This window comes from Pipistrellus kuhlii, unplaced genomic scaffold, assembly GCF_014108245.1.
Source record: "Pipistrellus kuhlii isolate mPipKuh1 unplaced genomic scaffold, mPipKuh1.p scaffold_m20_p_2, whole genome shotgun sequence".
Classification (NCBI taxonomy): domain Eukaryota; kingdom Metazoa; phylum Chordata; class Mammalia; order Chiroptera; family Vespertilionidae; genus Pipistrellus; species Pipistrellus kuhlii.
This window is the reverse complement of record NW_023425515.1, coordinates 131,924,403-131,951,971: the sequence shown is the minus strand read 5'-3', so window position 1 is coordinate 131,951,971 and position 27,569 is coordinate 131,924,403. Positions and strand designations below refer to the sequence as shown.

At 41.7% G+C, this 27,569-nt stretch overlaps 1 protein-coding gene across 2 annotated transcripts in view; it reads left to right on the top strand.

Annotated features, from left to right (window-relative positions):
- The first annotated feature begins 546 nt into the window (after window positions 1-546).
- The window catches only part of LRRC8B (leucine rich repeat containing 8 VRAC subunit B), a 77,089-nt gene continuing 50,066 nt past the window's right edge, over window positions 547-27,569 (top strand). Inside the window, exons 1-2 of one of the 2 annotated variants that reach the window (XM_045584361.1) lie at window positions 547-723; window positions 24,566-24,625. The gene's annotated coding sequence lies outside the window, so the exon portion shown is untranslated. The remainder of the gene's footprint in view (window positions 724-24,565; window positions 24,626-27,569) is intronic. The other variant, XM_036448331.2, reaches the window with a different exon arrangement.

Below are 27,569 nucleotides of genomic sequence, written 5' to 3'. Positions count from 1 at the left end.
GTGTCAGAGGTAGGTTCCCGCGCGCTCCACCCGAGCCTGCCCTTGGGGCCCACAGCGCGTTACGTAAATCCCAAGTGACTCGGGGTGCACCCGGGAGAAGGCGGGGCCCACACCTACAGACGGTACTTCCCAAGTCCCCCACACGGGGTGCCTCTCCCTCCCGGCTTTAGAAAACAGCTCTTTGTAGGTACCCCCTCTCTCCCACCAGGCGATGTGTGGCCGGTGCCAACCAGAGAGCCAGCCGGCGGGAGGCCACATGGCGCGCTCCCCGGCGGCGGCAGCTGCGCTTTGTCTCCACCGGCGCCCGCAGCCCGGGGCCGAGGCGACCGTACACTAAACGGCAGGAGCAGCCACCGGAGCAGCCGCTAGCTCTCTCCCCTCTCCTTCCTCCTCCTCCTCCTCCTCCTCCAGCTCCTCCGGCTCCTCCTCGGACGCTGACCCGCCGCCCGCGGCGCCGCGCCGCGCCGCGCCCCCGCCCCGCCCCGCCCAGTCCCTCCTCCTCCGCCGCGAACTTAGTCAGCGGTTCGCGCCGCGGCGCCGCGATTGGCCGGCGGCGGGCGCCGCGTCACAATGGAGCCGGCGGGAGGCGGCGGGCCGGCCGGCGCTGGGGCTTCCCGCTGAGCCCGGGCCCCGCAGCCCGGAGAGCGGGCCGGCGCCGCCTGCGCGCCCGGGAGGCGCAGGGTTCGCCGCGGGGCGCGGGCGCGGGCGGCTGGATTCGCGCAGGTAAGGAGGTCGGGGCGGGCGCCCCTGCTCTGGGAAGAGGTGCCGCTCGGACCCGGGTGGCGGAGGCGGGGGACGGGGTGCGGGGGGCGCAGCAGGTGGGGTGGCCGCGCAGGTGCGGTCACCTGTCCAGCCTCACCTGCGGGCTGGGCGTGCGGGCGGCGGGCGGCGCAGGAGAGGAGAGTCCCGGCCTCGCTGCTCCCCCGTCCCGGTCCCCGGTCCCCCGTCCCCGTCCCGGTCCCCGTCCGCAGCGCGGCGGTCCGCTCCCCGCCCGGGCGTCCTGCCGCTGCACCTGAACGGGAGCCCCGGGGCGGAGCGGGAAGGAGGTGCTGGCGCTGCAGGCGGGGGTCTGGCCTCGCGGAGCTGAGACATCTCCCCGGGGAGGACGCGGTGGGTCGCTCTCCTCTGCCCCCTGCCCTGGCGCTGTTGACAGACATTTGGTGCTCACTGGATGGCTACTCATTGTTTCCCTGCAGTTTGATGGTGGTGGTGGCATTCGATTGTTGGCTGGAGAAGGGGGCAACCTAAGAGAGAAGCTAAGAGTTTCCTCCTCCCGGGGGTGTGGATGGGATGGAGGGGCTGGGGGGGAGGGAGGGGCAGTTGAGCAGGTGCCAGAGATCAGAAGGGAGGAGGCACGGGGTTTCTTCATGACTCTGTGTACTCAGCCGACTTCCCAAAGTCCATAGGTTGCCCTTAAACGACTTCTGTGGAAGACCTTTCTTTGGGGTCAGAAAGACACCCTGTGAGCACCCCTTCCCATTTCCCCCTCTCCCCCCCCCCCACCCCAAGAGCAAAATTAAATGTAAAAGCAACTTATACGTGGACTTCCTTCAGTACATTTGCCTTGCCTAAAATCTTTTTTAAAAAACACTAAAAAAAAAAAAAAAAAAAAAACTTTGTAAGAAGATACCGCTATGGAACTTCTAAGTGTGCGAACGCGCAGCCAACTTAAAATGGGAACTTTGCTCACCTCTTTCTAAGAAGTTAAATGGCATGTGTCTTTATCAGACTGTCCCTCTCCCATACGCAAGTGTAGGGTTGAAGCGCACAGAAGAATCCAAACGGCAGGATAATTATCTAACAGTTCCTGTGCCCTGGGTGTGTTCAGGTTACTTCTCCCTGAGAACCCCCAATGCTCTTTGAGTTGAGGGGGGCAAGGTGACTTTCTTTTGCCCCTGGCATTCCTAATCCGAAACTTCACTCTTGAAGGCAAATGACAGCTAATCTCTGATGTAATTGGGCCGGTGAGATGGGAGAATGAAAGCCCTAACAGTCTGCTGTTCTCTTAGTTCAGGCAATAAAGTGGGCCAAGGTATCACTGAGTCCACAGTTGAATCGTGCACTTATCTTATACCTACTATCCCCACAAAATGTTTTTCTTATAGAAAAAAAAAAAAAAAAGAGCCGAAACCGGTTTAGCTCAGTGGTAGAGCATCGCCTGCGGACTGAAAGGTCGGGTTCAATTCCGGTCAAGGGCATGTACATTGGTTGTGGGCACATCCCCGGTAGGGGGTGTGCAAGAAGCAACTGGTCGATGTTTCTCTCTCATCGACGTTTCTAGCTCTCTATCTCTCTCCCTTCCTCTCTGTAAAAAAAATCAATAAAAATATATTTTAAAAAAATTGAAATGTTAGAATTAAATTTGCTGTTCTTTGAAACTTACTGTGTTTCTTATATTGGAAAGGTATTCTATCATGTCCAGCCCAACAGGCATATTTTCACATCTGGAGTGATTTCATTTGACTAGTTAAAACTGCTTTTTGAAGACAATCCCCTTTGATATTTTCTCATTTATATTCTTTAATTTGATTTTATTGTTGGCAGTATTATTCAGAATCCTTATAATGAAAGCAACATTCATTAAAATGAAAAGGTACCAGGTTGTCCAAGGTTGTTATTTAATAGACTTTATTCTTTAGGGTAGTTTTAGATTCACAGCAAAATTGAAAGTAAAGTGCAGCCGAAACTGGTTTGGCTCAGTGGATAGAGCGTCAACCTTCGGACTGAAAGGTCCCAGGTTCGATTCCAGTCAAGGGCATGTACCTTGGTTGCGGGCACATCCCCAGTGGGGGGTGTGCAAGAGGCAGCTGATCGATGTTTCTCTCTCGTCGATGTTTCTAACTCTCTATCCCTCTCTCTTCCTCTCTGTAAAAAATCAATAAAATATATTTTAAAAAATAAAAAAAGAGAGTAAAGTGCAGAGATCTCACATATACTCCCTGCCGCTACTCATTTATAGTCCTCCAATTCCCAATATCAACATGCCCCACTGGAGTGGTTCATTTGTTACAGTGGATGAACCTATACTGACAACATTTTCATTACCCAGAGTCCATGCTGCACATTAGGGTTCGCTTTTGACGTTATACACTTAATGAGTTTGGATAAATGTGTAATAACATGTATTTACCATTGTAGTATCATCAGGGTATGATAGTATCACTTCTCTGGGGGGAAAAAATCCCATTTTCCACTAATCATCCCTTACTCTCTCCAACCTCTAGCAATCACTGATATTTTTACCATAGCCACAGTGCTGCCTTTTCCAGAATGTCATATAGCTGAAATCATTAGAGTCTGTTGCCTTCTTCTACTCAGTAATATGCATTTAAGTTTCCTCTATGCCTTTTTGTGGTTTGATAACTCATTTCTTTTGAGTACTGAATAATATTCCATTTTCCCGCCAAGATTTTTTTTATACTGTGTGGGTATTTTCCTGCATTGGTCTGAAATTTGTAATTTTTTGGTTTCGTTTTCTGAGATTGAGAGGAGCAAATATTATAATATTTAGAAGATTCTTGCTTTAACCAAAGTTTTTATTTGTAAACAAGTTTTTATTTTTTTAATTTTCAATCCCTTTTTGATGGCATATGAGTATTTTTATGTTTCTTTTTGATTTTGCTGTCCATATAAAAATATCTATTCGATCTAATCCCAGATTTCCATTTATTGTCTCTCGAAGATTGAATTTCTGAATTTTATTTATTATTATGCCATTTAAAAGTGTGTTTCCTCTGAAAGCCCTCTGAGGGAAGATGGGAGGATCCCTAACCATTGCCTGTATGATTTTTTTTTATATCTCATCTGACATTATGTTCATTATTGATTTTTTTGTTTCCTTAGCATGAGAGGGAGGGAAGGTAGGAGGGAAGGCATGAGGGAGAGAGATGAGAGAAACATGGATTAGCTGCCTCCCAAATGTGCCCTGACCAAGGATCAAACCCTCAAACTCCAAATGTTCCTGGCTGGAAATTGAACCAACAATCTTTTGGTTTATGCGACCATGCTCCAACCAACTGAGCCACCCAGCCAGGGCCTGACTTTTATTTTATTTTTTTTCTTTAGTACATTTTTATTGATTTCAGAGAGGAAGGGAGAGGGAGAGAGAGAAAGAAACATCAATGATAAGAGAGAATCATTGAGCAGCTGCCTCCTGCACTCCCTACTGGGGATCCAGGCCGCAACCCCTTGACCGAAACCGAACTTGAGACCCTTCAGTCCATAGGCCGATGCTCTATCCACTGAGCCAAACCAGCTAGGGCCTGGATTTTATTTTTGTTCTCCTTTTCAACATGCTTCTAGCCTACACTGATATATTTCAGTAACTAATGTGTGCTGAATCTGAGGTGTTACTCCTGACTTGGTGGAATGATTTGCGTTGCTTTCCATATCTCTCCCTGTTGTCCTGCCTCCAGAGCACAGGATCCTGCAGCAGTTTAGACCTGTGTCCAACCAGAACGAATTTGAGAGGCCCAATTATAGCACAGAATTTATTTAACCAATTATAAAATGCCTTCTAATTTGTGCCCTGTCTGTTTTCATATTGCTGCTTTTTTCTTTCATTGCCATTGACTATTTCCATTTTCTTTCCCATCTATATCTTCTAAATTTCCTACATACCTTTATGACCTTTTTTTCTAGTAATTAAAATACTGTCTTTGGCAGACATAGCTTTTTTTTTTTCCTTTTTTCTTTTCTCTCTCTCTTTTTCTTTTCTGGGTTAATAAGATTTTAAATAAAAGTAGGCCTAACTGCAGTCACTGAATCTCTCTTCTAAGATCTTCATACTGCTGTTGATTTAGAAATTTAACAAAGGGTAATAATAAACCCCCTGTTCTACACCTGCCTTTCATTCAGGATTCTACTCAACTCCAACATAATTTAAATTCACGTCAGTGTTGTGAATTGTGTAAAGGAAATGAACAAGTTGTCAGAGTTTCAACCTTGATCTTTCCTTTTGCCTTTTGACTTTTACACTGCCTTTGATATGGGCCATTCTGCTTGTGCTTTTCCAGACTTTGAACTTCATCTCCTACTTCTTCAACCTCAGAGTTTCTTACAACTCTCCTTGCCTCTCTTATCCTGTGGCCATTTCCAGAGCTCCATTCTACCATGCCTACTCCTCAGCCAGCAGCATCTTTCCCAGAAGCTACCAGTTGCACAGCTTCTGTTTCCCTTCTGGTTGCAGCTCCGTGCAGGTACCTGAGCTCTTCCCCTGCCCATCTCTGAGGGAGGCTAAATTCTTCACTGTCAAGTAGCATATTCCTTCTGACCGTTTCTCGAGTGTGCCAATTTGAGAGCATATTCAAACTTCCCTTCTTGGGTCAAACTCCCCTGCAGCATTTTCATACCACCCCCACCCCCAGTCTATTGCAAATTGTAAGGAGGAGTTCTTCAAGTTTCTGCCTAAGAGCACGGACTTTGCAGGTCTGAGTTTGGATAAGTGGCTGGATTAGTTAAGATTAGCTACCAATTACAGAGACTGCAGAGAACAATGGCTTAAACAAAGTGACCTGTGTTTCTCTTTCACACTAAAAAAGAAAAAAAATAGTTTACAGAGGAACAATCCATGGCTGGCACGATGGTTTTACAGTCTTCTGAGACCTAGGCAGTTCCACCTTTTAGATCTATCCATATACCTCAGGTGAAGCCCTCAACTTCACCACCCTAGGTGGAACTTCAGCCATCACGTCCAGGTTCCAAGTAGTAGAAAGAAGTCAGGGAAGGGGACAGAGGAAAGGCAAAAACCTTTCTTCAGGAAGGTCTCTTAAGGAAAATTTCCAAGGCTGTCATTCTTGTTACATCTCATTGGCCAGAACTTAGTGATGTGGCCTCACCTAGCGGGAATAGAGATGTTATAATACTAGTATTGTCCTTATTTTAGAGAGCCTTCTGCCCAGCTAAAATGTGGGAGGTTCAACCTCTTAGGAAAAAGGAGAGAATGAACATTGGGCAGCCAAACACCACATTTCCTCTATAACTCTTTATTACCCATCACACAGGATTCTTACAATTAAAAGAAATATTTATACATGAAACCATCTAATACAAGTCTGGCCTAACACAAGTTTTCAGTCAGCCTTAGTTCTTATTCCTCCTTATTCCTCTTTCAGGAATTGCCTCTTTTCCCTGTTGCAACATCATTGGCATCCAAACCCTATTTTAAGTAGTTAGGCATCTGCCCAGTCGGTGGTATCAGATTGTATGCTTGTACCTTTTCATAGGAGAGAGCAACACATTATTACTCAATGTCAGCATTTATTTCTTAGCTTAAAACATGGCTTAGATCACATGTGTCAAACACAAGGCCCGCGGGCCAAATCCATACCGCCAGGCCTTGCAATGTGGCCCGCACCGCGCTGTCATCACTGCACTCCGCTGCGTTTCCATCACAATGACAGTTTATGACTGTTCAGTAAACCATTCGGCCCGCAATTTAGGCTGGATTTTAGATTTTGGCCCCTTCTCTGATTGAGTTCGACACCCCTAGCTTAGATGAAAAACATAGCTCTTGGAATCAAATAGACCCAGATGTGAATCCTGGCTCTGCCACTTAGTATGTAACCTCAGCCTCTCCACACCCTCAATTTCCTCATCTGTGACCTGGGAGTGATAATCAGATATGAGAATTAAATGAAGGACATGCATATAGAATGCTTAATACTGTACCTGACAAAGTAAGCAGGAGCTTTTTTAAATTTTATTTTAATTTGGCTTAATCTGGGTGAAGCTTTTTGAAAATGAACTCATTCCATTAAAAAAATATATATTAATAGTGGTCATTTCCATATATATCCAAATGAGTGTTATTAAATTATTAGTCAAACTTTTTTGAGAATTGTCTCCATAACCAGTTTAAACCTAAATAACAGCAAAATCTTTCCTACATTTTAAAAATAAATAACAGAATGGCTCAGCCTTAAGCTTTATCAGCCTTGATTTGACAATTTGGGGCTGTTTCACTCTCAGAAGCTAAAACATTTCCATGATTGCATATATTTCATAGTATTCTTTTCAGCAGCTATTTATTACCTGCCTACTGTGTGCCAGACACTATGCTAGGTTCTGGAACAATAGTGGCAAGCACAAATGTATTCCCTGCCATCAGGCAAGTTGCAGATTACTGGAGGAGTCAGCAAATAAATTTTTAAAATGCCACTATATCCTGACTGGCATGATTCAGTGGTTAAACATTTACCTATGAACCAGGAGGTTACTGTTAGATTCCCGCTAAGGACACATGCCCAGGTTGTGGCTCATCCCCAGTGGGGATGGGGTGGATGGGAGGTTGGTGCAGGAGGCAACTGATTAATTATTTTTATCATTGATGTTTCTATCCCTCTCTCCCTCTCCTTCTCTAAAATCAACACACACACACACACACACACACACACACACACACACACACACACATATATATATATATATATATATATATATATATATATATATATATATATATATAAAGTGCCACTATGACAGTTGTCAGGAAAGAAACATACAGCTACTGTGAAAGCACATGCAAATGCCTTATGGTTGGAGGTTGAATAGAGTCTGTAGGAACAAAACATTGGCCAGTGAGCTGCAAAGCTCAGGCGTGTGGTTTGAAATGAGCTCAGACATGACCTGAGCCTGCCCTTAGGCAAGAACCAGAATGTGCCACGGGTTTCCAACACCATTACAAAGAAGGCATTTCATAATGTTTGGAGCCTTCTTTGAAATAAGTGTATATAATATGTATCTTCTCGGTGTGATACTCTAATGAAAGGGGCTACCTTGGCAAACTTTAAATATAGATACTTTAGATACAACAGGCAGATGAATCGGAGAGAGTTGGCAGTAAAGTAAGATCTGTTCAGAGGAGGTCAGAGGCTTGATCTGCTTCGCCCTTCGCACATGGAGTTTGAAGCCATTTGGCTCGATAGGGGCTGTGAGAAAGATGGTTGGCGGAATTGGCAGCTCTTTATCTAAAGCAGTAGTGAGAAAATGACCGGAGGATGGGAGGTAGGGGCAGTGTGCTCCAGAGAACTGGCTGGACTGCTGTGCTGGGATGGCCTCTCAGGGCCAGCGGGCAGCTCCAGCATCCAGTCCCCTCTAGGCTCTCAGGTTTGCGTGCAGGAGCCCAGCTCCACGCATGGACAGCAGGCCACCCTTTCTCCTTGCCCTGTCCGGCTGAGCTAAGTGGGAGCAGTGTTGTCTCTTTAATCCCTGTGAGAGCCGTGGAGGTGGTGGGGCATGATGAGCCTCAGGGCCAGAGCTGCCTGCCATTGGACGGCAGGCTGCTTCTTGCTCAGAGCAGATAAATTTAAGACGAATAAATCCTGTGCATCTGAAGATTTTAAAGTTCATCTCTCAAGGCAAAACTAAATGAGTTTGTTCCTGGCCCTGTTTCAAGTGCCGAAATAGGCAGTCCTCAACCGAGCAGTGATCTGTCTTCCAAAAGCCTTGTGAGTCATGATGCAGGTTCTCAGACGCAGTGTTGTGCATGGGCTCAGGTTCCCGGGCTTGCCCAAGAGAGAGTCTGTGCTGTGCCTGCACCCCCCCCTAAGGGTGCCCCCAGCCTTGCTCCTTCCCCCTCTCAGAAACGCCCTTGCACCTGGGACTCGCTCTTGCTCCCCACTTGCCATGCATTTGGAATTCCTCGCTCAGTGGCACACCAGGCTTGCTCCTACCTTGGGGACTTCTCATTGCTGTTCTCTACACAGAATGCTTTTTCCTTAGGAATTTGCATGACTGCTTCCTTCTCCTCTGTGAGGAGTCAACTCAGATGTCACCTCTGAGATACCTTCCCTGACTACCTCATACCTGCCCCCATTGTCTCTCAGACCTTGGCTTTTTGTTAGCTTGCTGGTTTGTCTTCTATTCCCTATACCCCCCATTAATTAAAATATAAGTTCTGTGAAAGCGTGACCCTGTCTCCCTGTGTACCTACTCTTAAGCCTGGTTTTCAGTAAGCTTCTCAAACTGCTACCTGTGATGTTGGCAAATAATTTTATCCCTTTGAGAATAAAATGGGGCCAGTAAAACCTATGGTACCTGCCACGTAGAACAAATAATGAAGGCCTGAAGTTAGTAGACTGCAGATTCTTTCTTTTCCCCTAACAGGCTGTTCATCTTTAGATTCCATACTTTTAAATAACAATGTTTTTTACCCAATTACATGACCCAGAGGAATGTAGAACTCATCCTAGGCTTGTCCCTGTCCAATTCCCCCTTAAACTGCTCCTCCTTCAGTTGCTAAGCAACTTGCCCAGAGGCAATATTCTTAAGGATCCTCCCATCAGCAACTTCCCCCTTTGCTGTCTTTTCCAGGATCACTGCTAATTGTCTTCCAACCCATAGTTCAGTTTGTAGTCTTTCCTGTCTTCTATCCCTCCTCCCATTTGTTGTCCACACCAATGTAACATTTCAGAAAGGCAAATCTTATACCATAACTGCCCAGTTTAATAACCTTTAATGACTTGCTTTGCCACAGGATCAAGTCAAAACTCCTTGGTGAGCCATATAATAAAGTCTCCCTTTGTTGGCTTCTGTAGCTCTCCAGCTTCACCTCTTGCCACCCTGTCATTTCTTAATCAGCAGAGCATGTGCCACGGACGCAGCATGCACAGTCGTGGCCTCGTACACCAGCCTAAACTATTTACAGTGCAGGGAGGAAGGCGGCTGCTCTCCTCGGTTTTCTTCCTTCCCTCCATCTGGGAGGCTCGTATCCCCGCTTCACACACCTGCCCGCCTTTCAAGAATCAGTTCAAGCATGCCCACCTATTCTCAAAGGTCATCTGAGACACTTTCCTTCTGCCTACCAACTCCAAGAGCTCTTTCCCTCCTCTGCTGCCTCTGGGCCTGGGTTCCTACTATAATACCTGTGCCTGAGAACAGCTTTGCTTCCTCCTAGGTCTTCCTTCATGATAAAGATTATTTTCTTCATCACCAGCGCTTCCTGGGCCAGCCATAATACTTGTCATGTAAATGGAGAGCTGGGAAAGAATTAGGGAGTACAATTCAGCATACTTATTACTTAATCCAGGGCTTTGTCTCAATAACATACCTTTGACTGGTATTTGTCTAAAATTTGAAAGCTGTCCTGGAAGTTTAGAAGCTGAAAGGCATATTGTATTTATGCCGTTAATAGATAACGGTTGAATGGCCAAAATATTTTGTTAATGAGCTAGAGTTTATTGAACATATACTGTGTCCAGAGTTCTGCATTTGCCAGTTTACAGGGAATGCTTTAGACTGCTTTTGCTCTTTTCTGAAATAATCCTTGCTTTGTTTTTCTATAGGAAGTAAAAATGTTAGATGGTCAGCACACGTTCTTGGCTTTCAGACAGTTTAGAACAGTGTCTCCTAATGTTTTTTTTTTGTTGTTGTTGTTTTCCCCTCAGGACCCACTAAGAGTATTTAGAAAAACTATGTGCTCTACCCATACATTTTAAAATTTAATGTCTAAATTTTTATCATGATTTTTAAATAGTTGTTAAAGATGACATTTCGGATATTATAAATATTGATTTAAAAAATTCTTGTTAATGTACCCAGTAGAAGCTAAATTAATACCAAGATGACCTCCTATTTACCATATTATCTATTTTAAAAGTACATGAATAAGCTCTTCTAGAAAAGTTGGGAATTTTACATATTTGTTTCCCTCATGGGACTCTCATCATACTCCTATTAAACTTAATCCCAAAGTAACATTATAATGTTTGAAAATCTTTCATTGATTATCTTATCCTTCTCTTGTGACACACGCACTACACGTACTACATTTTTACTTTTTTAAGTTCTTGTGACAAGATGTCCCTGTTAAATAAAAATTTTTAGATTAAATTATGGTTTGTTTTTAGTGTACAATTGACTAGAACAATTAATTACATCAGAATTTTGATGAATCATTATTAGGCATAGGTAAAATTTTATTGGAAAATTAGCTCTCAGTGAGGTACCTGGTAGTTAAAAATAGTTTATGTATGCAGAACTAAATATTACTTATTGCTCAGGTAAGCTTGGCTTCATATTAAATCATATGCTGCTTTAAAAATATAAGTTGCCGATGAAATACTTTCACAAAGGCAGTATAATTCCAACCCTATGTTTTAAACTCCTGAGTTCTATGCCAAAAGTTATGTAGTGATTGATCATAAAAGTGATTTTGTTTTTTACTAACAACTTAATTAGCTCTTTCTCCAGTGTTTATCCAAACAAATAAACTTTCCCGTTACTCCCCAAAGGATTTGTTTCTCAGTCATGTAAGTCACTCACTTCCTTAACATGTATAACCCTACAGGTACCTCAAAATGGCCCTCTGCGTGGGCCCTGGGGGTTTTTACTCCCCATGACGGTGACCGAGTGCTATAAGCAGACTTATAACCAGTGATATGCAGGCCTCTCTTTTTGAATGTGGGAAAGTAATAAATGTGAAAAGGCAGGAAAGGGGATGGCTAGAAAGAACCAAAAGGACATCAGTTGTTTTGAAGCAAATAGACATAGGTTAATTGACGATCTGGAAATAAATGATTTCAGAATACGTCTTCCTCCAAACAACCACCACCACCACCACAAAAACAAACCAACACAAAAAGGGTCCCTAACCCTCAGTGCCCTGCTTAAAGATGAGTTGGTTTGACTGCCAAAGAAACTGTTCTCTTTTTTTCTTTTCTTTTCTTTTTTAATATACCAAGCTAATTTTAAAAAATATATATTTTATTGATTTTTTACAGAGAGGAAGGGAGAGAGATAGAGAGCTAGAAATGTCGATGAGAGAGAAACATCAACCAGTTGCCTCCTGCACACCCCCTATTGGGGATGTGCCCACAACCAAGGTACATGCTCTTGCCCGGAATCCAACCTGGGACCTTTCAGTCCACAGGTCAACGCTCTATCCACTGAGCCAAACCGGTTTCAGCCAAAGAAAACTTTTCAATCAAATTAGCTGTCGACTTTAAAGCAAAAGCCTCCCATGAGACCAATTTAAAGATTCCCTCTTGGTGGGTAGTCACATTCAAAAGGGAAAGAGCCTGGCTAATGCATACCACCCTTTTCTATATGTATCCAACAGAAGCTAACTTGATAGCAATGCAATTTAATCATCATCCATTTTAAGAATACATGAACAAGCTCTCCTAGAACAGTTACATAATTTTTATATCCACTGTTAGATACAAACAAAAAAAACACACAAAAAAAACACCCACACACACAAAAAAACCCTGGTTAAAAAAAAATCACCAGATGCTTGACTGATAGTCAGCTAAGTCAGTGGGTGAGTGGTTTCTAAATAAGTCTCAATCACATTGGAGAAGAGTCATTTCATGTTTTATTTAAAAATGCTAATTCCTCCCCAGGAAGTGGTTATGAATTTCAGCATGCGGAAAGGCTGGATTTTGGACTTTTTTCTGTATGGATGTCGCAGTCTGAGGGAGGGGAGTTAGCCTAGCCCTCGTCCTGCTGAGAGGAGCCTTTACGGAGCCCTCCTGGCTCCTAGGTGCTGTAGCCGTGTGTGAAGGGACACTTTACAGATGCCCCCTGCTTTCATGCCTTCTCCCAACAGCTTATGGCAAATCTCTCCTGAAATACTTTGTAGGTGCCCCCACATTACTTGGTCTCTTATACATTTGTACTTCACTTCTAACTTCAGAAGCATTTATATTCACTTCTATTGATGACCTGCAGTAGATGAGGCAAGTATGATCCCCATGATACAAATGTGGAAACTAAGTTTGCAGTGGGATATGTGGCTTATCCAGGCAAACTCCCCAAGTTAATGGTACATCTGGCATTTGATAAAGCAACTGTTTTCTACAGTATATGTACTGCCTGGCTCCTTTTCCCAGATGTGCTCTTTTATAAATGGCTCTAAGGATTGGAAAATTCGACTTAAAGTGACCATGTGAAGATTAAGTAAGATAGATATAAAATGCTTTTTAAAAGACTTTTTAAAAAGAAAAACAACATAGTTGAGTTTTTGTACTGACTTTTATGGATTTTTAAAAAACTAATATATTCAAGAGATTTTTTTTTTTTTTTTGAGCACTTAATACTTGCCAGCTATTATGCCAGACTCTTGGAATAAATCCAATATTTGGGGGCGGGGGGGTTGACAGAAAAGAGAAAATGTGTTTTGCATGGCACATACAACCTGGAAGAGGGAAATTCGACAATAAGCAAATGCATGATAAAATGTCATAGTGCAGATAAAGGGTTAGAGAATGGATGGTGATGGGGATTAGAGGAGATGACTGGGGACAACATTCCTTGGGTTTGTGGCTTTTGAGAAGACCTGAATATTATGGTCACCTGAGTCAGAGTTCAAAACCTTGAGTTTATTTGGCTAACTTGATTCAAGTCATGGTATTCTATAGTTGTTTAGAAAGGACCTTCCAGGTTATCTATTGATTTTAACTTTTTTTGTGTCATGCATAACATTTAAACATGCCTAGAAATCATCCTTGGATCACCTCAAGTTCATATCCTTGTTCTATTCTAGTCCTTTCTTTTCGCTGATAAGACATTAAGGTGGAGAAAGGCAAAGTAAAAATGATCCACAGTTTCACAACTAGCTTGTGGCTGAGCCAAGGACCTAAAGATCCCCACAAAGTTGTCTGTTGCTTTTCCCACTAAAATCTACATCACTAGAGTGATACATTTTCTAAAGCAACCATCCATCCATAAAGCATCTCCTGCTTTTTCTTTTTGTATATGTGCCATTTTTATTTGCATAGACTAAAACTCCCCCAAGTAGCTAAATATGGCCAGTGTGGTTCCTTTTCCTATTTCCTGACCAGCAACAGCATAAATAATACCCCAAGGATTCCAAATGTCCTAGAAAATTCTGAGCAAGGAGGACTCAGGCTGATGGCAGGAAAGGACAAAATATAAAAACAAAGAATGTAGACCTTGGAGTGTGGGAAGATCTCTCTGTTCTTACAGTGAGACTTGGGACATCATGGCTTTGAAGAGCGGAGAGGGACTGACAGTGCCTGTAAAGGTCTCTAAATGTGCGGGCAGTAGAGGGGCTGGAGATGTGAAGGGCTTTGTTCTAGATCCCACAGGGGCAGTGACTCCCTAGGGTGAAAAGGCAGTCACCTCATCACCCCACCCAGTAACTTCCTCTCGGGACATTTTATACAAAAACTTGGAAGATAAACTTGTCACTTTCAGGAAAATATTCATTATATCAACTTATCTTTCTAGCCACACTTCCTTGACAGATATTTCAACTTTTAACGTTAAAAAATAACCAAAAAACATTTTTTTAAAATTTTTCGCCATGACAAAAAACAAAAAAATTTAAATTCTCACCATGGCCAAAAATCATTTGGTAAAATTTTATACTCCATTGTTTTAAAACATTTTTAAATTGTTTTTCAATTACAGTTAATATTCAACATTTTGTATAGTTTCTGATTAGACAATCATGTATACTTTACAGAGTGTTTCCCCAATATTTTCAGTGTCCACATGGCACCATACATAGTTATTATAATCCTATTGACTATATTTCCTGTGCTGTACTTTACTAACCAAAAAGTGTAAGTAGCAGTAACCCATACCATGGAATGAGTACCTGATTCCTGAAATTGGATGCTATGTAAGCATTTCTATTTGCATACAAGATTTTCTAATAAAGTACATTTGGCTTTAAAACCTCCAAAGCAGAGCCAATCTGCCTCCAATAAACATTAATATTTATTGAATTTTAAGCTGCTTTCTATTGTTGCTCTTAAAGACAAAGAAAACCTACTTTTCCCATTGGAATTGCCCCTCAATATTGTGATACCTTCAAGAGAAGAAATTCCAGGCTTTTCTCTCTAAGTCAGTTGAAAGGCCCTTTCCTCCGTGCTCCCCATCTCCACCCCCCATTTTGGGATATTTCTAGCCTACTTTTCCATCTGTGTGCCTTGTTACTATGGTGATGGGCACCAGAGAAATAGAGAACAAAGTGGATGTAATGAGCATCTCCTTACATGGTTTCCAATGCTAACAGGGGAATCGAGGTTTTCCAGGCATGGCTTGTTCTTTATTGGTGGTAGAAATGGACCAGCCCAGCTGGGAGCGGGCCCTGGGGTTGCAGGCTGATTCCCATTGTTCTGCACTCCTCAGACCTTTCTCACTCAGAGTCATGAAGCCGGGGAAGAGCCATGGGAGCCTGTGGAGGGGATGGAGTACAAAAATTAGTGCCACAGTCAACCCACTGCAAAAGACAGATCTCCTGAAGCATAGTCATGGGAGGGGATATTGGGCTAGTTTTTAGGTTTGCCCATCATGAATTTCACCTTGTTTAACTTAAGCTCTCAATAGAGAAGATTTGCCAATCGGTTTTCCTCCCTTCAAGGTACTTAGTCTGTATTATGTGAAAATTAAAATGAAATCTATCTTGATTGATAGATTTGCTCCTGTGAATTGTTTTAAATAAGTGATTAAACTGTTAATGGCATGCTTATTTTGTGGTTGTTATAGAATTACAATTAAATATGCTTTAGGTATTGTGGAAATTAATGTGTGTTTTTTCCATAAGACCTGGGAGAAGGTTCCTCTAGTAGTTTTTAACCTTGTTACATGCTTACTCATGCTTTCATAGATTACATCTTCATGTATCATATTTTTTGACAGCTCTAATGACATACCCAAAGATTAAATGAAATATTCCAGCTAATCAATTCCATCTTTTGGACAATTATTTTTAAATTTCTTATATTTTAAGTTTTCATTGCTTGTATTTTTATGTTTAAGGAGCAGATACAGGATAAAATAATTTAGCACAGTGTTTTAGAACATAAAATCATGGGACATGAATCCAATTTTTTGGAGCTTAAGAAACTGAATGTTCTAGCTGCCTGTTGCATTGTGACATGACATGAGGGCCAGAAGTTCCTTCTAGCTCTACATTCTTTATTCTTTTGGTCATGTAGCTCCTTTCTCTTTGCTCAATGACCCATATTTTGCCAGTTTTGTTATCTGCTATAATGGCTTTTACTATGATATAAAAAATGCTTGAAACCAACCTCATACTTCGAGTTTTTTAGATACAGTGTAACCCTCCCGAGCAAAGTCAGCTTTTCCAGTTGTGGCATGAATGAAAGAATGAGAGCTCTGGAGTGGAAGCTGGACCGTCCAGTGCTGACTCTGGCTCAGCTGCTGCCTGGGGTGAGCTTGGAGATGCATTTTTAACCTCGCAAATAGCACATAACTTCATCAGGAGGAGCCGAGGTGCCACAGGAAGGTTTTGAAGCAGAAGACGACATCCGATTTGTTTTGGAAAGTAACGCTAGCATCTGTACGGAGGACATGCTGGAGGTGACAGAGATTATATTGGGAGACCAAATAAGGCAGTGGGGATAGAACAGAAGAGACTAATATAAAAAGAATTTAGGAAAAGGTCATAGAATTAAATAGTTTCATTAACTTTAAAAAATATTTTTTTTTTATTGTTTTCAGAGAGGAAGGGAGAGAGAGAGAGAAATAGAAACATCAATGATGAGAGAATCATTGATTAGCTGCCTCCTGCAAGCTCCCCATTGGGGATCAAGCCTGCAATCTGGGCATGTGCCCTTGGCCGGAATCAAACCTGGGACCCTTCAGTCTGCAGGCCAACGCTTTCTCCACTGAGCAAACTGGCTAGGGTCCCATTAACTTTTATCACAATAATCCCCTGGTAATTGCTTTAAGTTGAACTTTGCTTGCTTTATAACTTCAGTTGTTTTTCATAGAAGGAATGGATTAAACTCCTCCTGATTATTTAGTGGCCCCCCTAAATTCTCTAATTTTCGTGAATATAAATTGTATTAGCACAACTTTAAAAATGATAACTTCTGCTATAAACTGAATGTTTTTGTCTCCCCCACCTCCCAGGTTCTTATGTTGAAGCCTAATCCCCAAAGTTATGGTCTTGGGAAGTGGGGCGTTTGGGAAGTGATTAGGACATGAGGATAGAGCCCTCTTCAGGGGGATTAGTGTCCTTTGTAAATAGAATCTAGAGAGCTTCCTTGCCCCTGCAACCATAGGAGGACACAGGGAGAACAGCTCTATGAATTGGGAAGCGAGCTCTCACCAGACACTCAACCTTCTGGCATTTTGATTTTCAACTTCTCAGCCTCTAGGACTGTGAGAAATAAATGTTTGTTGGTGAAGTCACCCTGGCGATGGCAGTTTGTTATAGAAGCTAGGATGGATTCAGGCAGCTTCTAAACATGAATGTCTTCTGACCGGAAATGAGAAAAGACAGGAAAAGGTCGTGTTTGTTCAATGGGAAGAATGACTCGTTTTGCACCGGAGAGGTCCACTGAAACCATGTAGGACAGTTTCTTATCTTCCAGAAGGCTTGAAACTGTGGGCATGTTGGGTAGGTTTTGTGGGGAGAACAGAGCTTGTGTTTGTGAGGAGATCCCTCCTTCGTGGGCAGTTGTTCTCTGATACCTCCCGGGAGGAGGGAGTTTCCATTGCACTTGATGTTATCATCCATGTGAAGGTAGAAAGTAGGCCAGGTAGAATTAGCTCTCATTTTTAGTACAATTAAGAAGCTGGCATTCTGAGAGACTGCATAGCTTGGCTAAAGTTTAGGCAGATAGTAGGCAGGATGGGAGTTCACTCTCCTCCAGCGTTTTGCTGGCTTCTCCACTTGTTACTGGGTGAATGGGTGAATGAATGACTGCCTATTTACTCTGTTCATTCCAATGGGCTAAGCTACTTTTTATTCTCCTTACTTTGATGATGATTCATATCATGCTAGTTTTACTGTTAGAGGTTGTGCAGGCTTAGGTAAATGACATAACTGTTTCATTTGCCTCAACTGTAAAGTGGCAATAACTTCATGGAGTTGTGGGAGCATTAATTAACTGGCATTAAGGGGTTAGAAGAAGATTGAATACAGTTATCTTGTGATGAACATCCACTCCCATGACTGTTGCAATACAATGAGCATATTCAACTACGTCAGCCTCACATCAACTACTTATTAGGGTCCGTCTTTGTGTCCTCACACTAGGCTCTTTGTGTCATCCACTGAGGAGAAATGATTAGGAAAAGCACCACTTGATTTGTCTTTTGATGATTTATAATTTGTCGTTTCAGTTAACTAGGCCTAAATGGACGTTTTCTTGGTTAATTTTTAAAGCATAGCCCGGTTACTTAATTCTGACAAATTAGGCTTGTATAATTATTGATGGAAAAGGAACACTGCAGACAAATTAAAAGAATTTATAGCTGTCCCAGGACCAGACCAGAAAGATCTCTAAGTTTCTGTTATAGCCTAAAATTTGTTCATTCTTTACATCTACTGACATTCAACCTTGAATTATTTAGCAAATGGACAAGCAAAAAAAATTTTTTTAATTGTCCTTCACATTTTTAAAGTTTATTGCAATATGTAGACTTTTATCCTTGAAAAGTCTCTCATGATCATTGATCATCATAAGTACTAATACTCAAAGTAATATGTCTAGATGGTACAAAATCCTCATTTTTATTTGTTAGAAGTCTCACAGCTTCTTTATTTCTTTTCCTGTTGTCATGAAAGTAACTGAACCAGTGACTGGCTCTCTCTTAATCTTAAAGTGATCTATAGAAACCAAGGATATTCTAATATCTCATTTTTGAAAAACTAAAATCTCTGTATCTATGTGTGTACAGAGAACAAGATGTAAGGATATGAAGAATTGCCTGGTGTGTGCAATGGGGGTTTATGAGAGGGGAAGGAAACAATTGTTTTGAAGTTTACCCTTTGATTCTTGTGTTTTTCCTCTCTAGTGAAGTCCTCAGAGATACCACACATGATGAAATCTTATAAAAAAATTCTTTCTAAACAAAGTATTTCCTTTCCTAATGAAATTCCGCTGTGGTGCTTTATTGTTAGTGTGCTGGGAATTTTGAAGTGTTTTCTGTATATTTCTGTGATTTTGACCCAGTAATCTTATTTGGATTTACCAGGCAGGCATCTGTTGTTTTTACCAGTTGCTATTGCTAAATTGTATTAATGTCCAAAGTTGAAAAACCCTCTTTTCTATGTTGCTCTAAATTATTCAGTTTTATTTAGAATGTTTTAACAGGTTTTTTTTTTATTGATTTTTAGAGAGAGAGAGAGAGAGAGAGAGAGAGAGAGAGAGAGAGAGAGACAGAGAGAGATCAATGTGAGTGTGAAACATTGATTGTGTGCCTCCTGCACGTCCCCCACCAAGTGTTTGCCCATTCCATTCCCCGCCTGGTGCATGGAATGACATCCAACCAACTGGGCCACTCCAACCCAGAGTTTTATAAAATTTAAGCCTTTCCCCAACCCTTGTAATTTTCATTGACTTGTAAGAAAAATATAATTGTATTATTAATATTGCAGTAGACGGTTTAAAAAGGCTAAACCTGCTTCTCAGAGATTATAGTGCGGTTTGTAGAACAGTATTTTATTCAGGAAAGCCATCTATCCCACATATATATTTCATTGGTACGGAAAGGAAGAGAGAGACAGAAAATCAGTGATAGGAGAGAATCACTGACGGATGCCCCATTCCGGGGACCGAGCCACAACCCTGACCGGGAATCGAACCATGACCTCCTGGTTCGTAGGTCGACACTCAACCACTGAGCCACATTTGCCGGGCTCTGTCTCCTTTTCTACTGGAGAAGAAAGAGATCTCAATTCCATTTTAAGTAGTGTTTGATATAATATATGTTTGCAAATGATTGTTCTTTGGCAAAACAGAATGCAAAGTTGAGAAGCCAAAGGCTTTGAAAATGTCCTAGGAAGCATAAACTCCTTTCAAGGAGACTTATGATTGAGGAACAAGTTCAATGGAAATTATGTGGGAAATAAGACATGAGCTTGGCCTTGCAGGATGCGATAGAATATGGAAAGATGAAGGGGCTAGCCTAAACCGGTTTGGCTCAGTGGATAGAGCGTCGGCCTGCAGACTGAAAGGTCCCAGGTTCGATTCCAGTCAAGGGCATGTATGTTGGTTGTGGGCACATCCCTGGCAGGGGGTGTGCAGGAGGCAACTGGTCGATGTTTCTCTCTCATCGATGTTTCTAGCTCTCTATCCCTCTTCCTTCCTCTTTGTGGAAAATCAATAAAATATATTAAAAAAGAAAGATGAAGGGATCTCAGGGAAATGTCTGAGCTGAGGTGTGCAGGAAAGTATGTAGTACTGAAATAATTGTGGGTGAAATGGTACATTCAGGCTGGTGTAATACAAGTTGATAATTGCTGAAGCTGGGTGAAGGGTACACGAGGTTTCCGTAGACTATTGTTTATACTTTTATATGTATTTGGAATTTTTCATAAGATAAAGTTTGGAATATAAAGACGGTATGTGTTTTTTGGGTGGTGGGTAGGCTGACCTGTCTGGAATAAAGGGTTTGTTCGAAGGCATAGTGGGAAATGATGTTGGAAAGGCAGTTTGGGGACTGATTTGGTGGTGGGAGTGGGTTCCTGAGCGCACACTGTGGAGTCGGGCTGAGTGGTGGTAAACACTGGTTCATTAACTGGACTCGAGTTTTACTAGACTCTGAGCTCAAGGAGGAGTTGCGGTGTAGCCGGGCACCTATTGAGGATGGCAGCTACCCCACTGAACGTCACCTTGGGCCCTGCCACATCCCACTTGTTATAGTCAGTGCTGGAAGGCTCATTTAAAGAGGGCTCCCCCCCCCCCAATATATTTTTATTGATTTTTTACAGAGAGGAAGGGAGAGGGATAGAAAGTTAGAAACATCAATGAGAGAGAAACCGATTAGCTGCCTCCTGCACACCCCCCACCGGGGATGTGCCCGCAACCAAGGTACATGTCCTTGACCGGAATTGAACCTGGGACCCTTCAGTCTGCAGGCCGACGCTCTATTCACTGAGCCAAACCGGTTTTGGCTAAAGAGGGCTTTTTAACCTAGCGTGTCAGTGGTGGGACAGATCAGGCACGGAAGGGTATCTCGCATCTTCTTAGCAATCTTCCTTTTGGAACTCTCCATCAACTCGAGGTGGTCTACCTGGGAAGGACTTATTTTTCCTTCTGAAAAGTCCCTGTCCTATCCCTTTTCAAACTCTTTCATTAGGAGCTTGAGCATGGGCAGTAAAAGTGAAATAAAAACATGCCTGTGATTCCCAGTAATCTACAGGAATGTGTGCACGCCACATCTAATTTAACTGCCTGGAAGCAGACTTTCACGGTGGAGCAGCCATTTGGAAAGCCTAACACTTTGGTGTAGCTTCCTGAAGCTGAGTTCCCTCTTCACCCTGCTTGAGAGGCTTCTCTGCTGTGAGGAAAAAGAGGGACGAGAGGTGTGTCAGGGGATTTTGGATGGTTGGGAATTTTAAGGAATTGTTAAATATTTGGATGTGATTCAGTGGTATGCCAGAGCTGACGAGAGCTGATTGTTCTGTTTCAGGAATTTTGCAAGCCAGTCGTTAAACATAGCCATTTAAAAAATTAAATTATACATACTCAAAATTAAAGTGTTAAAATAAAATCAATGCTCCAAATGGATCACTTCCTAATTATTTTACTCTAATTTGCTGTTATGTATGTTCTCAGGGTTATTTATGTCTAATGTATCTGCCTAGCGGAAGTCCTGTAAAACGGTGTGCTGCACCTTTCTGCTCAGTGCCACATGCAGGCGCAGCATGTTGGCACCTTGGAATTGGCCTTGGTGGGAATACTTACACCATGAGATGGAAAGGGCAAAAGCTGCATATCAGGGCCTCTCTTCCCCTTCTCTCCTCCCCCCAGGAGAACTGGTTGTTAAAACTGCCAGCACACTTCTTGGTATGGGTATGATTTTGTGGCTGTATTTTTTTAAGGACTCTCTTTACCTTTTAGAGATAAGACAGGTAAAATGACAATAGAATGTGTTTCAAATAATCTAGGGGAGGTGGGTCTCATGATTATTATTTTTTTAAATCTTTTTTTTAAATATATATATATATATATTGATTTTTCACAGAGAGGTAGGGAGAGGGATAGATAGCCAGAAATATCGATGAGAGAGAATCATCGACCAGCTGCACATCCCCTACCAGGGATGTGCCCGCAACCAAGGTACATGCCCTTGACCGGAATCGAACCCGGGACCCTTCAGTCCGCAGGCTGATGCTCTATCCACTGAGCCAAACCAGTTTCGGCATGATTGTTATATCCAAGAGAAGGGCACATGGGCTTCATTACACCACTCTCTTCTACTGTTGTGTATATTTAAAATTTTCCATAACCAAAAGTTTAAAAAAAATAATTAGGGACTGTTACAAGGAAAATAAGTCACTTATTCCCAGTCTACATAGAAATTCAATTTGGTACCTGTCTGTTCCTTGGACTCTGATGCTAACATTACTTTAATAAAATATTGTTTTCTAATTTTAGAGCCCTTATTTGTGACTGATTCACATCATTCATTAAGTAAAATGCCTATTTCCTGTTAAATAAAATCAAGAAATCACTATGTGCAGTTTACCATACTCAAAAGGGCAAAGGAATTCACTTAAAGAGAGCCCTCGCTAGGATCCTAAGCAGCTCTCTTCACGTTGAGGGGGAAATAGATTCTTGGATTGCAGTCCTGTTTGCAGAACCAGGGGAAATGAATCAAGTTATTGCTCAGAGGGCTACTTCAGGCTATATGACAGCTGTGTGCCCTTTAGATTTATTTTTCAGCCTAGCTGATTTGAGTCATTGCCCAAGAAAAGAGTGCTGTCAAATGAATTGTCTTCTGTGCAGGTGATGAGAGCCGTTTGAAATAGTGCCTCACTGATACAGTTGATGTGTTTGGAATTGTTGCTCTGTGAATTAAATTAGACCAATCCAATGACTTAGACAGCCAGAACCTATGTTATACAATGGCTACATTTTCACAAGGAGTACACAAACCAGTTTTTCCCCTACCATATCTAGATATCTAATGGAAAGGTTGCCACATAAATTACTTAGAAAACATCTCTTTTCTCATTTTAAAGTCCTTTTAATTTCATTCTTAACATGAATTTGTAGTATGATAATTTATTCTTGTCTTTGATTGCATAATAATTCATACTAAATCCAGTTGACCAGAGAAAAAACTTCATGTTGAGTAAGGAGCACAAATGGTCACAGTGATTATCTCATCAAGTAGGGTGATGAGGAAATTACTAGGTTTTACAATAGGGAGAGCAAAGGACATTAAGAAATTTAAGGGGAAAAGTAGTCCATAATATCTGTCTTATAATTCTAAACTTTGTGAAATCTGTCTAGAAAATTTGGGCTGGGACCATTCTCTAGGTTTAACCACACACACACACACACACACACACACACACACACACACACGTGCACACGCATACACAAGTCAAACTGTCAACAATGAAAACAACAGATGCCACACTCAAGTAACCCTGGGTCAGAACACTGAAAGGAAGCCTAGGCTGAAACATATGCTGAAACAGGAAGTGAGATCATGAAACCAGAAGTCAGAGAAGGATGGGTAGGTGAGAAATCATAACTCCTCCTCACAGGACAGAGCTAGGCAGAGGAATCACCTGGAGAACCTGGGAGGTTTTGACACTTGGCTGTAGTTTTTCCCATGATAATTTCTTTGTATTGATAACCTTCAAGGCCCTGCAGGGTCCCACCATAACATGGGTCCTGAAAGAATTTCCTTCGGGTATATAAATAGAAATCATGGCTCAGGACTGAGTTGGAGCATGGAGACTGAGTCATGATTGCTAAGGAAAAACACATGATAATTTCTTGAGATATAATAATCACAAGACCCTGATTTATTCGCTCTCAGTTATTTATTGAGACCCTACTCTCTAGGCTGAGTGCTGGGGATACATCAGTGAACCCTACAGATAAAAGCCCTGTGTTCTTCAAGCTTACTGCCTAATGGGGAGACGCAGAATGTAGGCATAATCATTACATAGTACGTTAAGTGGAGATAAATTCCATAGAGAAAAACAAAACAGGAAGTATCCTTCCTGTTAGATTCCCCGAGGGTTCATTTTCCAGCTTCATCAAAGCTAGCAAAGGAAAGATTGATATTTATAAAACTGCAAAACATACCACATCTGAAATTCCTTTGTGTATCTATTAACTCTGTTAAACTAAATATAGTCACTGTTTCTACAATTGCTAAGTTTAGAGCACAAATGAAAGTTGAAGCAGTGTGGGAGAGGGAGCAGCTTTATTACACTGAAGTAAAATTTTAAAAATATGCCCCACAGTTTGGTTAGAGAATTGGCCATGATCAGGAAGGCCGTGAACACCTACCACAAGGAGGCTGGAAGTTATGTAAATGCATCTTTGCTTCCAATGCTGTTCACCTCCAGTTGGGCAAGACAGGTAGAAGCCACTCAAAAAAGTGTGTATGTGTTATATAACATAAGACTTTTTATCTTAGGCAACTGGATTGCCATTGCAAAAATAAATAACTTGTCTCATCTTTAAAAGGAAATTTTGGAAAATGAAGGGATTACGTGAATTCCTTTACACAGGAGATAGACTCATGCTATATTTAGTTCTTCATTTGAAATAACTTGTTTTTCCCCAAATTACCAAGCCTTTAAATGTAGCATTGGCGAAGGTCGGCAGCAAAAAAACTCATTCACATGTTCTCCTCTCCCCAGGGCTCCAGTTTGTAGTATTTCCAGCTGCCTACTAGATCTCACCACCTAAATGGCCCAAAGGTACTGCAAATGCAGCATTTAAAACACCACGCTCATCACCCTCCTCCACTGACCAGTATTCACCCTTACCCTGTGGCCAAAATAGGGTGGTCCCTTGCTCTCCTTCTTATTAACATCTATACCTTTTAGGCACATTCTTCAACCTTCTGATTAATACCTGAGTAACTCTAGAATTGGTGCCCATACGCTACTTAGCAGAGTACCTGCTTAAAATTTCTTAAAAGTATAGTAATTCCAGGTGCTTAAAAGTATTTGCTTTTATTCCCTCTCTTCTCACGCCCAGTCACTTCTTAGTTCAAGCTTTCTTTCTTGTTTTATCCCAAAGGGACAAATTCTAAACTTCTGAATTTTAAATTTCACACTGACCAACTCATGTCACTCCCTTGCATCAAAACCTTCACTGATTCTATAGTACAGTACCCATGTGTCTGTGTGATCTGAACCTAAATTATCTATTCATCCCATCTTCAGCTTTCCCACTGGGTTTACTCTCAAGAGTAATATTCAGTCAGAACTTAGTTATGCCCAAATCCCTAATAAGGGTATGGAATCTTAATTATGTTAGTAAGTCATCCTTGATTCAAAGTGAAAGAGCAGAATTAACCAGATTGATCATTGGTCTGCCAGTGAATATTGGAATATTAACTAGTACCTTATGATAGAGCCTTTTACCAGCCCAACTTAGTTCCTCTCTCCTCTCTCCATCTTTCCCATTGGCCAATACATTTCATATTTTCCTTATGTGGGGACTAAATATTAATTCTTCTCCTGCCACATTAGAATGTTTTCTACTTGGATTAATAATCAAATGAGCAGAAAAATTTAACTGGACAAAATTAATTTTTAAGACATGCATGGGGAATTCACATAAGCATGAAAATTCCAAATTTTCATTTGGAGGCAACAATGGATATATATGACATTTTTGGATAAAGGAGAAGGGGGTGGGAATGGAGTATTAGATTTCACAATTGAGAATGAGTGATTTACAGGCAGTTAACATACATGGCAGGCAAGTTCATGCTAGGAGACTGAGAAACAATGAAACACATTGTAACTAACAATACCCAGAAGCCCTCTTATTTACCATACTTAATTTAAATGAGGCTAAAGCTAACATCCTAAGATCTTCCTGAAGCAAGTTTTTGTCTATCTGAATCTCTTGAGTAGGAAAGGGGGGAGGATGTCTAAGGTTCTTTCTGAATCTTGTTTCTTAATAAACAACTTAACGTCAATATCTCAAAAAGGCAGCTTCAGGGTGGCAAAATTTTGGTCCCCTTCACCTGTTAGCACTCCTCAACTTCCTTCATTCCTGGCCATTTTCACTGACACTCCCCTCACTGCTGCAAGTGCTCACTGCTTTCTTACTAAATGACTGCTGTTGGGTCTTACCTGGTTCCCCGGCCTTCATTCTGCCCCACTCCCTTCTGCTGCCCCAGTGAATCTCTCATGCCCTACCAGGTTAATTTCCCCAAAACATTGCTTTCATTCTGTTTTAGAGTCAATCATTGTTTCCTTTGGTGAGTCAAATCAAGTCATGCACTTCATTCTGAACTCTGAATGTCCTCACTTATTATGAAGACATCTTTCTCTGGTTATAAAGATTCTCTCCTCAGCAGGACCTGCTGCCTCATGGCTCTTCCTCACTCAAGACCTCTCTGCTCTTGCTCACCCTCACCTGGAGTTCTTCTTTCTGATCCAGTTCTTGCATCTCCCCAGAGGCTCAGGGTGCGCATCACCCACGCTGCTTTCCTCATTCCCTGAACGACAGCTGTGGACCTTTGTGAGAGCAGCTTCGTGTGGTGGGAAGAATGCAACGTTTCATGTCAGTTATGAGAGCAAGCTCTTGATTGCTAGACATGTGACTTAGGCAGCTTATTTTTTCCCCTCTAAGTTGGTATCCCTGTCATAAAGTCAAGTGCATGGTTCAAATGAGTTACGGGAGGGAAAAAATGCTCCATAAACTTTAAAGAAGCATTATGCAGCTGTATCTTGTTATCGCAACTATGCCATGTAATCTTCAGTTATATATTTTCCTGTTCCCTATTAATTTTGTGTATATCTCCCATCTTTTATGAGTGTTTTAAAAGTAGATATAAGGTGAAATTAAAAAAAAAATCTCTTTTATTTATTATTATTTTTTCTGTCCTATTCAGCCCATACCATAACCAATGTTCTGTCTGGAGAATCAAATGCACATACAAAGTATCAGGTGCTATAGTGAGAGGATAGCATTTGGTACAGGGAGTGAGAGAGTAACAGGAAGAAAAAGAAGCAGCCAGAAAGAAGTAGATTGATTAGGGGTCTAGCCTGTCTCAATACTGACTTCTTTAATGTGTCCAAAGACAAACTCCGGATTTAGACCTAGCCACATTCTTCAACCTTTTTAGACAATGGTAATAGAACTGACTCCGTTTCTTAGGAGTAACACAGTTCTTAGACAGAGAAGACTCTCAAATGTTTGTTGAATTCACTGTCCACCTAATTTTTATACCGTTATGTGTGCACATACTCATAATGTGTATACACGCATGTATGTGCCAATGGATTTGTCCGTCACTGCTGATATTTATTCATAGTTACTTTTTTCCTTTTAAATCTCATTCTTATGTGGAGCAGCAGTGTGTCTGCTCTGTCTGCAGAATGGCACTGATATTCAGATTTGCATTGTGTTTGCGCAGTGTTTGATGGGGGCACCTAATCATTTCCTGAAGTCTTAGGTAGTACAGGGTCTACTATATTTATTACAATAGATTGCTAAGAAATTATTAAAATATTGTATACAATATTAAACTTACTCAAATTCTGCTTATAATTAAGGAATAAAAATAAAGAATAATAATAATTAAGTGAGAATTTATTTTAATTTTGCATGGGTATCTTCTAGCCTCTCTCACAACCCACTTGGAATAAAGGATATGGTGGTGAAATGCAGGAATTTATG